Here is a 15,785-nt window from a genome sequence, read left to right as displayed (position 1 = left end):
CCAATACCAATTACCACTGTGAGGTAACTGATGATCACACCCATGTATATCATTATAAAGTAATTCAGAATCGTGCCCATTTATAGCACTATACAAGTGATTCTTATTGATTAATTTAGTCAGTCTTTTTTCCATTGGCACATCCTTCCAAGCATGGAGGACTGCTGACACCATAATTCACCTCTTGCACGATTGCCTCGCACATCTCCCAGACCCTCTGTTTGGTTGCAAGTTGCCCTTCCTACCATTACACAGCCTTTCCCCATTCCTTGATGCAAGCTACCATGATCTGCATAATATTTTTTTATTCATTCAAGGGCTGTGAGCATCACGACAAGGCCAACATTTAGTGCCCATTCCTAATTGCCCTTGAGAAGCTGGTGGTGAGCCGTCTTCTTGAACCGCTGCAGTCCCTGTAGTGAAGGTGCTCCCACAGTGCTGTTAGGGAGGAAGTTCCAGGATTTTGACCCAGCGACGTTGGAGCAAGGACGATATATTTCCAAGTCAGGATGGTGTGAGACTTGGAGGGGAACTTGGAGGTGATGTTGTTCCCATGCACCTGCTGCCCTTGTCCTTCTAGGTGATAGAGGTCACGGGTTTGGGAGGTGCTATTGAAGAAGCCTTGGCGAGTTTCTGCAGTGCATCTTATAGATGGTACACACTGCAACCACTTTGTGCCAGTGGTGAAGGAACTGAATGTTTAAGGTGGCGGATGGGCTGCCAATCAAGCGAGCTGCTTTGTCCTGGATAGTGTTGGAGCTGCACTCATCCAGGCAAGTGGACAGTATTTTATTACACTCCTGACTTGTGCCTTGTAGATGGTGGAAAGTGTTATGTATGCAACCCTCGGTAACCTGTATCATACCGCCACCAGAGGGAATACCTGTTGGAGTCCCAGGGTATCTCAGCATCCCTTGGGAGCACTGTATATAAGTAGGCATCCCATGCTGCACCAACACTCTGGAGTTTAGATAAAGGAGCTAAGGTCACACTTACTCATGTCCACAGTACTTTGAGATAACAAAAGACAGAAAGGAGATGAGGAAAAGTGGAGGGCAGAGAAACCCAAGACAAAAAACAAAAAGGGCCACTGTACAGCAAAATTCTAAAAGGACAAAGGGTGTTAAAAAAACAAGCCTGAAGGCTTTGTGTCTTAATGCAAGGAGTATCCGTAATAAAGTGGATGAATTAACTGTGCAAATAGATGTTAACAAATATGATGTGATTGGGATTACGGAGACGTGGCTCCAGGATGATCAGGGCTGGGAACTCAACATCCAAGGGTATTCAACATTCAGGAAGGATAGAATAAAAGGAAAAGGAGGTGGGGTAGCATTGCTGGTTAAAGAGGAGATTAATGCAATAGTTAGAATGGACATTAGCTTGGATGATGTGGAATCTATATGGGTAGAGCTGCAGAACATCAAAGGGCAAAAAACATTAGTGGGAGTTGTGTACAGACCTCCAAACAGTAGTAGTGATGTTGGTGAAGGCATCAAACAGGAAATTAGGGGTGCATGCAATAAGGGTGTAGCAGTTATAATGGGTGACTTTAATATGCACATAGATTGGGCTAACCAAACTGGAAGCAATACGGTGGAGGAGGATTTCCTGGAGTGCATAAGGGATGGTTTTCTAGACCAATATGTCGAGGAACCAACTAGGGGGGAGGCCATCTTAGATTGGGTGTTGTGTAATGAGAGAGGATTAATTAGCAATCCCGTTGTGCGAGGCCCCTTGGGGAAGAGTGACCATAATATGGTGGAATTCTGCATTAGGATGGAGAATGAAACAGTTAATTCAGAGACCAAGGTCCAGAACTTAAAGAAGGGTAACTTTGAAGGTATGAGGCGTGAATTGGCTAGGATTGATTGGCAAATGATACTTAAGGGGTTGACTGTGGATGGGCAATGGCAGACATTTAGAGACCGCATGGATTGTACATTCCTGTCTGTCGTAAAAATAAAAAAGGAAAGGTGGCCCAACCGTGGCTATCAAGGGAAATCAGGGATAGTATTAAAGCCAAGGAAGTGACATACAAATTGGCCAGAAATAGCAGTGAACCCGGAGACTGGGAGAAATTTAGAACTCAGCAGAGGAGGACAAAGGGTTTGATTAGGGCAGGGAAAATGGAGTACGAGAAGAAGCTTGCAGGGAACATTAAGGCGGATTGCAAAAGTTTCTATAGATATGTAAAGAGAAAAAGGTTAGTAAAAACAAACGTAGGTCACCTGCAGTCAGAATCAGGGGAAGTCATAACGGGGAACAAAGAAATGGCAGACCAATTAAACAAGTACTTTGGTTCGGTATTCACTAAGGAGGACATTAACAACCTTCCGAATGTAAGAGGGGTCAGAGGGTCTAGTAAGGAGGAGGAACTGAGGGAAATCCTTATTAGTCGGGAAATTGTGTTTGGGAAATTAATGGGATTGAAGGCCGATAAATCCCCAGGGCTTGATGGACTGCATCCCAGAGTACTTAAGGAGGTGGCCTTGGAAATAGCAGATGCATTGACAGTCATTTTCCAACATTCCATTGACTCTGGATCAGTTCCTATCAAGTGGAGGGTAGCCAATGTAACCCCACTTTTTAAAAAAGGAGGGAGAGAGAAAACAGGGAATTATCGACTGGTCAGCCTGACATCGGTAGTAGGTAAGATGATGGAATCAATTATTAAGGATGTCATAGCAGTGCATTTGGAAAGAGGTGACATGATAGGTCCAAGTCAGCATGGATTTGTGAAAGGGAAATCATGCTTGACAAATCTTCTGGAATTTTTTGAGGATGTTTCCAGTACAGTGGACAAGGGAGAACCTGTTGATGTGGTATATTTGGACTTTCAGAAGGCTTTCGACAAGGTCCCACACAAGAGATTAATGTGCAAAGTTAAAGCACATGGGATTGAGGGTAGTGTGCTGACATGGATTGAGAATTGGTTGTCAGACAGGAAGCAAAGAGTAGGAGTAAATGGGTACTTTTCAGAATGGCAGGCGGTGACTAGTGGGGTACCGCAAGGTTCTGTGCTGGGGCCCCAGCTGTTTACACTGTACATTAATGATTTAGACGAGGGGATTAAATGTAGTATCTCCAAATTTGCGGATGACACTAAGTTAGGTGGCAGTGTGAGCTGCGAGGAGGATGCTATGAGGCTGCAGAGTGACTTGGATAGGTTAGGTGAGTGGGCAAATGCATGGCAGATGAAGTATAATGTGGATAAATGTTAGGTTATCCACTTCGGTGGTAAAAACAGAGAGACAGACTATTATCTGAATGGTGACAGATTAGGAAAAGGGGAGGTGCAACGAGACCTGGGTGTCATGGTACATCAGTCATTGAAGGTTGGCATGCAGGTGCAGCAGGCGGTTAAGAAAGCAAATGGCATGTTGGCCTTCATAGCGAGGGGATTTGAGTACAGGGGCAGGGAGGTGTTGCTACAGTTGTACAGGGCATTGGTGAGGCCACACCTGGAGTATTGTGTACAGTTTTGGTCTCCTAACCTGAGGAAGGACATTCTTGCTATTGAGGGAGTGCAGCAAAGGTTCACCAGACTGATTCCCGGGATGGCGGGACTGACCTATCAAGAAAGACTGGATCAACTGGGCTTGTATTCACTGGAGTTCAGAAGAATGAGAGGGGACCTCATAGAAACGTTTAAAATTCTGATGGGTTTAGACAGGTTAGATGCAGGAAGAATGTTCCCAATGTTGGGGAAGTCCAGAACCAGGGGTCACAGTCTAAGGATAAGGGCTAAGCCATTTAGAACCGAGATGAGGAGGAACTTCTTCACCCAGAGAGTGGTGAACCTGTGGAATTCTCTACCACAGAAAGTTGTTGAGGCCAATTCACTAAATATATTCAAAAAGGAGTTAGATGTAGTCCTTACTACTAAGGGGATCAAGGGGTATGGTGAGAAAGCAGGAATGGGGTACTGAAGTTGCATGTTCAGCTATGAACTCATTGAATGGCGGTGCAAACTAGAAGAGCCGAATGGCCTGCTCCTGCACCTATTTTCTATGTTTCTATGTTTCTATAACAAACAATCACGTGAAAATGCAGAGAACTGTTGGTATCCTGGAGAAATTCTCAGGAGGGGTCGAATGGGAGGCCTTCATGGAGCGACTCGACCAATACTTCGTGGTCAATGAGCTGGAAGGGGACGAGAACGCTGCCAAATGAAGGGCGATCCTCCTTACCGTCTGTTGGGCAACAACCTATGGCCTTGTGAAGAATCTTCTAACTCCGGTGAAACCAACAACCAAATCGTATGAAGAACTGTGTATGCTGGTCCGGGAGCACCTCAATCCGAAGGAGAGCGTTCTGATGGCAAGGTATCGATTTTACACATGTCAACGGTCTGAAGGCCAGGAAGTGGCGAGCTACGTCGCCAAACTAAGGCGCCTTGCAGGACATTGCGAATTCGATGGATTCCTTGAGCAAATGCTAAAAGACTTCTTTGTGGTTGGTATTGGCCATGAGGTTATCCTTTGCAAACTATTGACTGTTGAAACACCGAACCTGAGCAAAGCCTTAACGACAGCCCAGGCATTTATGTCCACCAGCGATAACACCAAACAAATTTTGCAGCATAAAAAGGTTTCAGCAAGTACTGTAGTCAAAGTAACGTTGTTTTCAGGCAGGAATGCATATGGCAGAACGTACACGCCTGCAGCTGCATGACCTCAGATGACCCAGAGTCCGCCATCAAACATTAATGCAAAGCAGTTAACACCTTATTGGTGCTGCTGAGGTGATCATCGAGCCCATCAATGCCGCTTCAAACACTATGCGTGCAAAGGCTGTGGAACAATGGGACACCTCCAGCAAAAGTGCAGACCAGCTGCAAACCCTGCAAATCATCATGTTGCAGAGGAGGATCGATCCATGGCGGATCAGGCTGAACTCGAGACTCAAACCGAGGAGGCAGAAGTGTATGGGGTACACACCTTCACCACGAAATGTCCACCGATCATGCTAAAAGTCAAACTGAACGGAATTCCAGTGTCCATCGAACTGGGCACGAGTACGAATCAGTCTATCATGAGCAAAAAGGCCTTCGACAGGCTGTGGTACAACAAGGCACACAGGCCCAAGCTTAGCCCCATTCATACCAAGCTAAGAACCTACACGAAAGAGCTGATCCCTGTATTGGCAGTGCAGCAGTAAAGTCTCCTATGATACAGCAGTGCACGAACTCCCACTATGGATTGTACCCCGAGATGGCCCCACACTGTTCAGCAGAAGCTGGCTGGGAATAATCCGCTGGAACTGGGACGACATCTGAGCGCTTTCGTCCGTCGATGATGCCTCATGTGCCCAGGTTCTGAGCAAGTTTCCGTCGTTGTTTGAGCCAGGCATCGGAAGTTTCTTGAGGGCGAAGGTGCAAATTCACTTGGTTCCCGGTACACGACCCATCCACCACAAGGCACGGGCGGTGCCATATATGATGCAAGAGAAAGTGGAAATTGAGCTGGTCAGGCTGCAGCGAGAAGGCATCATTGTGCCGGTGGAGTTTCAACGAGTGGGCCAGTCCGATTGATCCGGTTCTCAAAGGTCAGATGGCACGGTCAGAATTTGTGGGGACTATAAAGTAATGATTAACCGTTTTTCGCTACAGGACCAGTACCCGCTACCCAAGGCAGATGATCTATTTGCGACCCTGGCTGGAGGAAAGACGTTCACCAAGTTGGACCTGACCTCAGCCTACATGACGCAGGAGCTGACAGAATCTTCGAAAGGCCTCACCTGCATCAACACTACAATAGATGCCCGTTTGGGATTCGATCGGCCGGGGAAATCTTTCAAAGGAACATGGAGAGCCTGCTAAAGTCGGTTCTGCTCACCATGGTTTTCCAGGATGACATACTGGTCACAGGTTGGGACACAATCGAACACTTGAAGAACCTGGAAGAGGTTCTAAGTCGGCTAGATCATGTGGGACTCAGGTTGAAATGCTCGAAGTGTGTTTTCCTGGCACCAGAGATCGAGTTCTGAGAGAGAAGAATCGCGACAGACAGCATCAGACCCACCGACGCCAAGACGGAGGCCATTAAGAACGCGCCGAGTCCGCAGAACATGACGGTGCTGCGGTTGTTCCTGGGACTCCTCAACTATTTTGGTAATTTCCTACACGGGTTAAGCACCTTGCTAGAACCCCTACATGTGCTGCTACGCAAGGGAGATGACTGGGTATGGGGGTGAAAATCACAAGAGGCTGCTTTTGAGAAAGCCAGAAATCTGTTATGGTCCAACAAACTGCTTGTTCTGTATAACCCATGTAAACATTTAGTGCTAGCTTTGAATGCGTCTTCATGCAGGGTCGGGTGTATGTTACAACAAGCTTAACGGATCGGGAACATTGCAACCGGTCGCCTATGCATCCAGGAGTTTGTCCAAGGCCTAAAGGGCCTACAGCATGATTGAAAAAGAAGCTCTGGCATGCGTTTACGGGGTGAATAAAATGTACCAGTATCTGTTTGGTCTTAAGTTTGAGTTAGAAATTGACCATAAGCCGCTCATATCGCTATTCTCAGAGAGCAAAGGGATTAATACCAATGCCTCTGCCCGCATCCAAAGATGGGCACTCACGCTGTCTGCATATAACTATGTAATTCGCCACAGATCAGGCACAGAGAACTGTGATGCTCTCAGTCGGCTACCATTGCCCACCACCGGGGTGGAAATGGCACAGCCTGCAGACTTGCTCTTGGTGATGGATGCATTTGAAAACAAAAAGTAACCCATTATGGCCTGTCAGATCAGGACCTGGACCAGCCAGGATCCTTTACTGTCCCTTGTAAAAAAACTGTGTCCCCCATTGGAGCTGGTCCAGCGTCCCAGCGGAGATGCATGAAGAGATCAAGCTGTTCCAGCAGCGCAAAGACGAAATGTCTTTACAGGCAGACTGTCTTTTGTGGGGCAATCGCGTGGTTTTACCTAAGAAAGGCAGGGAAACGTTCATACGCGACCTACACAATACCCACCCAGGCATCGTAATGATGAAAGCCTTAGCCAGATCCCATGTGTGGTGGCCCGGCATCGACTCAGACTTGGAGTCATGCATGTGTCAATGCAACACTTGCTCTCAACTGAGCAATGCACCCATGGAGGCGCCGCTAAGTTTGTTGTCATGGCCCTCCAAACCGTGGTCCAGGATCCACGTTGACTTTGTGGGCCCGTTTCTAGGCAAAATGTTTTTGGTTGTTGTGGATGCTTATTCAAAATGGATTGAGTGTGTAATAATGTCTGTACGCACGTCCACTGACACCATTGAAAGCCTACGAGCCATGTTCGCCACGAACGGCCTGCCTGATGTCCTTGTCAGTGACAATGGGCCATGCTTCACCAGTGCTGAATTCAAGGAATTCATGACCCGCAATGGGATCAAGCACGTCACATCTGCCCCGTTCAAGCCCGCATTCAATGACCAGGCAGAACGGGCAGTCCAAACCACCAAGCAAAACTTGAAACGTGTGTCGGAAGGCTCCCTGCAGACCCGCCTGTCCTGAGTTCTGCTCAGCTACCGCACCAGACCCCACTCGCTCACCGCGGTTCCCCCAGCCAAGCTGCTCATGAAAAGGGCGCTCAAAACAAGGCTCTCTCTTGTCCACCCTGATCTCCATGATCACGTCAAGGGCAGGCAGCATCAACAAAGCATGATATTGAAGTCAATGACCCTGTATTTATACTCAACTATGGTCATGATCCGAAATGACTTGCTGGCACCATCATAGCCAAAGAAGAGAGTAGGGTGTTTCAGGTCAAACTTGCTAATGGACTAATTTGCAGAAAGCATTTGGACCAAACCAAATTGCGATTGACAAACAGCCACGAGCAACGCGAAGAGGACACCACCAACTTCGACCCTCCAACATACACACAAGTGGCAACTGACGTCACGGTCGACCATGAAGCTGAATTCACCATCCCCAGCAGTCCGACAAGGCCAGCTGCCCAGCAGCCCAGCGAAGAACCAACCAACTCACCCACACCTGCATTTATACTGAGACGATCGACAAAGGAGTGAAAAGCCCCAGATCATCTCACCCTGTAAATAAATGTACTATTGATTTTGGGAAGGAGTGATGTTATGTATGCAACCCTAGGTAACTTGTATTATACTGCCACCAGAGGTCATAACTGTTGGAGTCTCAATGGATCCCAGCATCCCTTGGGAGCACTGTATATAAGCAGGCCTCCCATGCTGTACCAACACTCTGGAGTTTAAATAAAGGAGCTAAGGTCATGCTTACTCATGTCCACAGTACTTCGTTACATTACTTTATTATGAGCATAACAGAAAGGCTTTGGGGAGTCATGAGGTGAGACACTCATCGCAGAATACCCAGCCTCTGACCTGCTTTTGTAGCCACAGTATTTATGTGGCTGGTCCAGTTAAATGTCAGGTCAATGGTGACCCCCAGGATGTTGATGGTGGTGGACTCATTGATGGTAATGACATTGAATGTCAAGGGGCGGTGGTTAGACTCTCTCTTGTTAGAGATATACATTGCCTGGCACTTGTGTGGCACGAATGTTACTTGCTGCTTATCAGCCCAAGCCTGAATGTCATCCAGGCCTTGCTGCATGTGGGCACCTGAGGGTATCTGAGGAGTTGTGAATGGAACTGAACATTGTGTAATCACCAGCAAACATCCCCATTTCTGAGTCTATGATGGAGGGAAGTGTCATGTATTCAACTGTCATTGTAACCCATGTATAAACTGACCTAAGTTGTACACCGTGAGAACATTGACCACTAGGTGGTGAACTTGTGGAAGACACTCCTAACCTGGACTTTCAGGTATAAAAGGGGAAGCTCCACCGACCTTCATCACTTCAGTGCTGGAATAAAGGTTACTGGTCAGAGTGACTTTCTCTCAATTATGGGCCTCGTATGCATTTATACTGTATAGTAAGGACATATTATTGGCGACGAGAAACTGGGAGTTAAACCACGCGCGCATGGCCATGAGCAGCACAGATGAGAGGTACTGTGTTGGTGATGATTGGGATGATTTTATTGAGAGACTACAGCAAAATTTCGTCACCAAGGAATGGTTGGGACAGGATTCGGCCGGCAAACGCAGGGCTCATCTCCTGACGGTTTGTGGATTCAGGACGTACTCCCTGATGAAGGACCTTCTAGCGCCAGAGAAGCCGGCGGACAAGACTTTTGAAGAGCTCAGTAAGTTGATCGGGGAACACTTTAAACCGGCGAGCAGCATGCACATGGTGAGACACCGGTTAGACACGCACCGGCGGCAAGAAGGGCAAAGCGTTCCAGACTTGGTGGCAGACCTCTGGCAACTGGCAAGCCTATGTAAGTTCCCAGATGCCAGCAGAGCGGAGATGCTGCGAGACCTTTTTATTGAGGGCATCGGGCACGCAGGAAACTGATTGAGACCAAAGACTTGACCTTGGAAGCGGCGGCTTTGATGGCCCAGACATTTATCTCAGGGGAGGAAGAGACCAGAATGATTTATGGCAAAAACTTTGCTTTAAATACAGCAAATGGACAGGGAGTCAACATTGTTAAACGCGGGACACAGTTCTCCAGACAGGCAGGGGCAATCGGACTAGCCCGAGCATGTAGTCGAACCCAAAGGGGGAATTCAACAGAGACAATGGCTAGCTGAACGGCGATTCATGCCATCGCAAGGGACAATGCGGCCAGTAATGGGGCCATCAACACCTGTTAATGGGCGCTTAAGGACAGTTACAGAGACAGTCAGAGACGATCGACTGGTAATGGACCTTTTGTTTCCAACAGCGGCTCATGTTGGAGTGTGGATGCAAACACCCAGCCAGAGCTTGCAGGTATCAGCAATATACCTGCAGAAACTGCAACGTCAGCGGTCACTTGGCACGTATGTGCAGGAAGCCTGCAGCCAGGTTGATGTACGAGGAGGACGGGCCCGATGTAAATCCTACGAGGCCAAATGAACACTGAGGAAAATCGCTGGAAGCTGAAGTTCAGCGAGTTCATGTGGAGCACATATACAGTTCATACACCAGGAAGCCACCGATAATGATGAAAGTGCTCCTCAATGGCATCCCAGTATCAATGGAGCTAGACACAGGAGCCAGCCAGTCCCTGATGAGTATCAAACAGTTTGACAAGTTGTGGGCGTCCAAGGCCAGGAGGCCAAAATTATTGCCGATTGACGCACAGCTATGGACATATACAAAGGAGAGCATTCCGGTGCTAGGCAGCGCCACGGTAGTTGTGACCCACAAAGATTCGGAGAACAGGTTGCCACTCTGGATTGTCCCGGGGGACGGTCCCGCAGTTTAGGAGAGGAGTTGGCTTGCTTCATGAACTGGAAATGGGGCGATGTCAATACAATTTCTTCTTTGGAGCGAGTATCTTGCTCAGAGGTCCTGGACAAATTTGACTCACTATTTCAACCCGTGATTGGCACTTTCATGGGGACCAAGGTAGTGATTCACATAAACCCGAACGCCAGGCCAGTACACCACAAGGCCAGAGCGGTGCCGTACGTGATGTGGGGAAAGATAGAAGGCGAATTGGACCGCCTGCTGAGGGAAGGCATGATCTCGCCAGTCGACTTCAGTGACTGGGTGAGCCCGATCATGCCGGTGCTCAAGGCGGATGGGTCGGTCAGGATATGTGGTGATTACAAGGCCACCATCAATCGTGTGTCACTCCAAGACCAGTACCCGTTACCGAGAGCGGAGGACCTCTTTGCGACGCTATCCGGTGGCAAACATTTTTCAAAATTGGACCTGACCTCAGCTTACATGACCCAGGAGCTGGCGAGTGAGTCGAAGAGGCTGACCACCATCATGACACACAAGGGGTTGTTTGAGTACAACAGATGTCCGTTCGGGATTCGCTTGGCTGCCGCGATCTTTCAACAAAATATGGAAAGCCTCCTCAAGTCGATTCCAAGGACGGTGGTTTTTCAAGACGACATCCTTATCACGGGTTGCAATACTGAAGAACAACTCCACAACCTGGAGGAAGTGCTATGCAGACTGGACCGGGTAGGGCTGCGACTGAAAAAGGCGAAGTGCGTCTTCCTAGCTCCAGAGGTAGAATTCCTGGGGATGAAGGTAGCAGCAGACGGGATCAGACCTACTGCGTCCAAAACGGAAGCGATCCAGAGAGCACCCAGACCCCGTAACACGACGGAGCTGCGTTCGTTCCTGGGGCTCCTGAACTATTTTGATAATTTTCTTCCCGAATTGAGCATGCTGTTAGAGCCGCTACACGTGCTCCTACGCAAAAGTCGCGATTGGGTCTGGGGGGACAGCCAGGAAAGGGCTTTTGATAGAGCACGCAATTTGTTATGTCCAACAATCTGTTAACGCTATATGACCCATGCAGGAAACTTATTTTAACGTGCGATGCGTCGTCCTATGGGGTCGGGTGTGAGTTGCAGCATGTTAATGCCAATGGTCAGTTACAGCCGGTAGCTTATGCCTCCAGAAGTCTGTCCCAGGCAGAAAGGGGCTATGGGATGGTAGAAAAGGAAGTGCTAGCATGTGTATATGCAGTAAAAAAAATGCACCAGTACCTGTTTGGCAGGAAATTTGAGCTGGAGACAGATCACAAACCCCTAACGTCCCTTTTGGCCGCCAACAAGGCCATAAATGCAAATGCATTGGCCCGCAGACAGAGGTGGGCACTCACGTTAGCTGCCTATGACTACACAATTCGGCACAGACCGGGCACTGAAAACTGTGCCGATGCACTCAGCAGGCTCCCACTATCCACCACCGAGGGTCAACCGAGCATGCTTCTGAGATGGTCATGGCTGTTGAAGCTTTCGAAAGCGAAGGCTCACCCGTGACAGATCATCAGATCAAAGTCTGGACAAATAGAAACCTGCTACTGTCTTTAGTCAAGAAATGTGTCCTGAATGGGGACTGGGCAGCCACATACGGGGCATGTCCTGAGGAATTTAAACCATTTCACAGGTGCAAGGATGAACTCTCGATTCAGGCCGATTGCCTACTATGGGGAAACCGAGTAGTCATGCCCCAGATGGGCAGAGAGGTGTTCAACAGAGAACTCCACAATGAGCACCCGGGCATTGTCATGATGAAGGCAATTGCCAGGTCACACGTTTGGTGGCCAGGGATAGATGCAGACCTGGAACTTTGTGTTCGCAGGTGCAACACGTGTGCTCAGCTGGGCAATGCGCCCAGGGAAGCCCCCCTTAGCCCCTGGTCCTTGTCCGCCAAGCCATGGTCACGCATCCATGTGGACTACACAGGTCCTTTCATGGGAAAATTTTTTTTGGTTGTAGTAGACGCCTATTCCAAATGGATCGAGTGTGACATTCTTAATTCAAGCACATCCTCTGCCATGGTAGAAAGTCTAAGGGCAATGTTGGCTGCCCATGTTCTACCGGACGTCTTGGTCAGCGACAATGGCCTGTGCTTTACCAGCATTGAATTCCAGGACTTCATGGCAGGAAATGGTATCAACCATGTCAGAACAGCACCGTTCAAGCCGGCCTCAAACGGCCAGGCGGAACGAGCAGTGCAGATAATCAAACAGGGGATGCTCAGAATCCAAGGGGGTTCCCTACAAAGCCGCTTATCACGCCTCCTGTTGGCCAATAGATCCTGATCACACTTGGTCACAGAGGATCCACCCGCAGAGCTGCTAATGAAAAGGATGCTTAAAACCAGGTTATCCCTTATACACCCCACCATGAAAGAAATTGTTGAGAGCAGGCGTCAGTCACAATGTGACTACCATGACAGGAATGCGAAGGCACGATGTATTGATGTCAATGATCCTGTTTTTGTCCTCAACTACGCTGCAGGACCCAAATGGCTTGCAGGCACTGTGGTTGCCAAAGAGGGGAATAGGATTCTGATAGTTAAACTTACCAATGGACAAATCTGCCGCAAACACGTGGATCAAACAAAAAGAAGGTTCAGCAACCCCATAGAAGAAGCAGAGGAAGATCACGATGTAGAGTTCACTCCACCACAGGTGACCGAACACCGGAACCAAGTGGAGGAGAGCCCAGTCACTGTGGGCAGTCCGGACAGGTCTGAGGCACCGCAAACAGCAGACACTCAGGCCAGCGCCCAACAACCGGAGCCCCAACTCAGGCGCTCTACAAGGGAGCATAAACCACCAGGGAGACTTAACCTGTGATTCCAATAAGACTTTGGGGGGGAGGTGATGTCATGTATTCAACTGTCATTGTAACCCATGTATAAACTGACCTAAGTTGTACACCGTGAGAACATTGACCACTAGGTAGTGAACTTGTGGGAGACACTCCTAACCTGGACTTTCAGGTATAAAAGGGGAAGCTCCACCCACCTTCATCACTTCAGTGCTGGAATAAAAATTACTGGTCACAGAGTGACCTTCTCTCAAGCATGGGCCTCGTGTAATTTATACTGTATAGTAAGGACATATTAGGAAGGTCATTGATGGAGCAGCTGAAGATGGTTGGACCTAGGACTCTGTCTTGAGGAACTCCTGAATCAATGCCTTGGGGCTGAGATGATTGGCCTCCAACCACCACAATCATCTTCCTTTGTGCTAGGTATGACTTCTGCCAGTGGAGAGTTTTCCCCCTGATTCCCATTGACTTCGGTTTTACTAGAGCTCCTTGATGCCACACTCGGTCAAGTGCTGCCTTGATGTCAGGGGCAGTCACTTTTACCTCACCTCTGGAATTCAGCTCTTTTGTCCATGTTTGGACCAAGGATGTAATCATATCTGGGTGGCCCTGGCAGAATACAAACTGGGCATCGATGAGCAGGTTATTGGTGGGTAACTGCCCATCATCATAGTCAGTCCCTCGAAAGCAAGGAAGACTTGCTTCCACTCCAAAAGTGAGTTCTCAGGTGACTGAACAGTCCAATACGGGAATTACAGTCTCTGTCACAGGTGGGATAGACAGTCGTTGGAGGAAAGAGTGGGTGGGGAGTCTGGTTTGCCGCATGCTTCTTTTGCTGCCTGCGCTTGTTTTCTGCATGTTCTCGGCGACGAGAGACTCAGGGAGGCTTTGAGAGTATCTTTGTAGCGTTTCCGCTGCCCACCTTTGACTCGTTTGCCGTGAAGGAGCTCCGAGTAGGGCACTTGCTTTGGGAGCCTCATGTCTGCATGCGAACTATGTGGCCTGCCCAGTGAAGCTGATTGAGTGTGGTCAGTGCTTCAATGGTGGGGATGTTGGCCTGAGCGAGAATGCTGATGTTGGTGCGCTTGTCCTCCCAAGGGATTTTTAGGATCTTGCGGAGACATCGTTGGTGATATTTCTCCAGCAACTTGAGGTGTCTACTGTACACTTTGTTAGATACCAATGTTGTAGCTGTACTGGAACAGCCTGGCTAGAGGGGCAGCTACTTCTGGAGCACAAGTCTTCAGCACTGCAGCCGGGATGTGACTCCTTCCATCAGCACTCAAATCCCTGAAGTCTGTAGCTGGATTGAGAATTATTGTCACACTTGCGTGTTTACAAAGCAGCGTTAAAGTGACGAAGCAGCACTTTGGCAGATCTCCTCAATTGGCTGGGCAATCGTAACATCCTCAGGGGAATATTTCCCATTTAGAGCTGCAGAATAAAGCAGGGCTGCAGCCAACTTTGGGGAATTGGGCAAGAACGACCACGCGCTCATAACTCAGCCCTCCTAATTTCCCATCCAATTCAAATTAATGCACAGAAAATTGTGTGGGCTCTTTTATGGTGTGCAATCTTTCGTGTCTGATTTTCTGATGTGCGCTCCACACATGCTTTATGCCCAAGCGCTGAGGAGAAAAATCAGAGGTCTTATCTCTGAGAGTTAATGTGCCTCTCTGCAAATGAGCTAACGAAGGCAAAGCAGACAAACTCTCATTTGATGCACAATCAGTTGTGCTAAGAGGCAAATGCTACGAGATGGGAGTTTAGAGGCTGCTGTGAGTTAATGTCCCTTTAAGCATGAGCTAATGCAACACCAGAAAGCCGATCTTCGTGTAATTGTCTGGAGCTCCCTCGTAGGCCCAAACAATCTGACACTAATGGCTGGTGACACCTTGGGTGGCTGGAGGCGAGCCGTTCTTTTGAGCGTGTGTGAGACGTCACTTTGATGGCCGTGTCTCCGGGATGCACAGGCTGACAGCAACGAGGTGGTTTCAGATTACAGCTACAAATGGCCTGCTCCAGCAGCACTTGCAAAACCCCGGGCGGCGGGGGACTGGGGAGGGTGGCGGGGGTGGGGGAGCCTTTCTAACACAGGGACTAACTGCAGCAATAATTCACGCTTCAGGGCTACATAAGTCAAACAGCACCACACTAATAAAATCCTTAGTGGGAGTTACATCTATTAGATTATATTTCACAACAATTATGCAATAACCTTTCAAATTACATTTGTTTAACCTCGGAGCTTTGTTTTGGATATTTGCACAGGTCTGATTTAACAGTCTGCATTGTCTATTGGGCTGTATTTTCCAGTCCTGGCCGCCTCTGTATTCGCCCCGGAGGGGCAGCAATGGTGACAGTAAGCTCTTGTGGTTAGGCGGCCAGTTTCCAGGGTCCCTGCTGAGGTTTTCGGAGCTGGTTTCGGAAGAGCGCAGCACCTCACCGCCCGGAAGAGGCGAGCCGACGTACAACGCCCCCTGGTCGCGACACCGGCTCGATTTTTGTCTCCCGCCCGACACGTACCACACCATAGAGTGCCGTGCTGGGACCGTACCACACCATAGAGTGCCGTGAAAACGGACGGCCCAGCCTGCAGCGGCTGCTGAGAAGTTAGTAATGTCGACCTCAGGTAAGTGTGATTGTTTTGTATTTTATTCTTTTTGC

Source organism: Pristiophorus japonicus, chromosome 16, assembly GCF_044704955.1.
Source record: "Pristiophorus japonicus isolate sPriJap1 chromosome 16, sPriJap1.hap1, whole genome shotgun sequence".
Classification (NCBI taxonomy): domain Eukaryota; kingdom Metazoa; phylum Chordata; class Chondrichthyes; family Pristiophoridae; genus Pristiophorus; species Pristiophorus japonicus.
Note: the sequence above shows the minus strand (reverse complement) of the source record.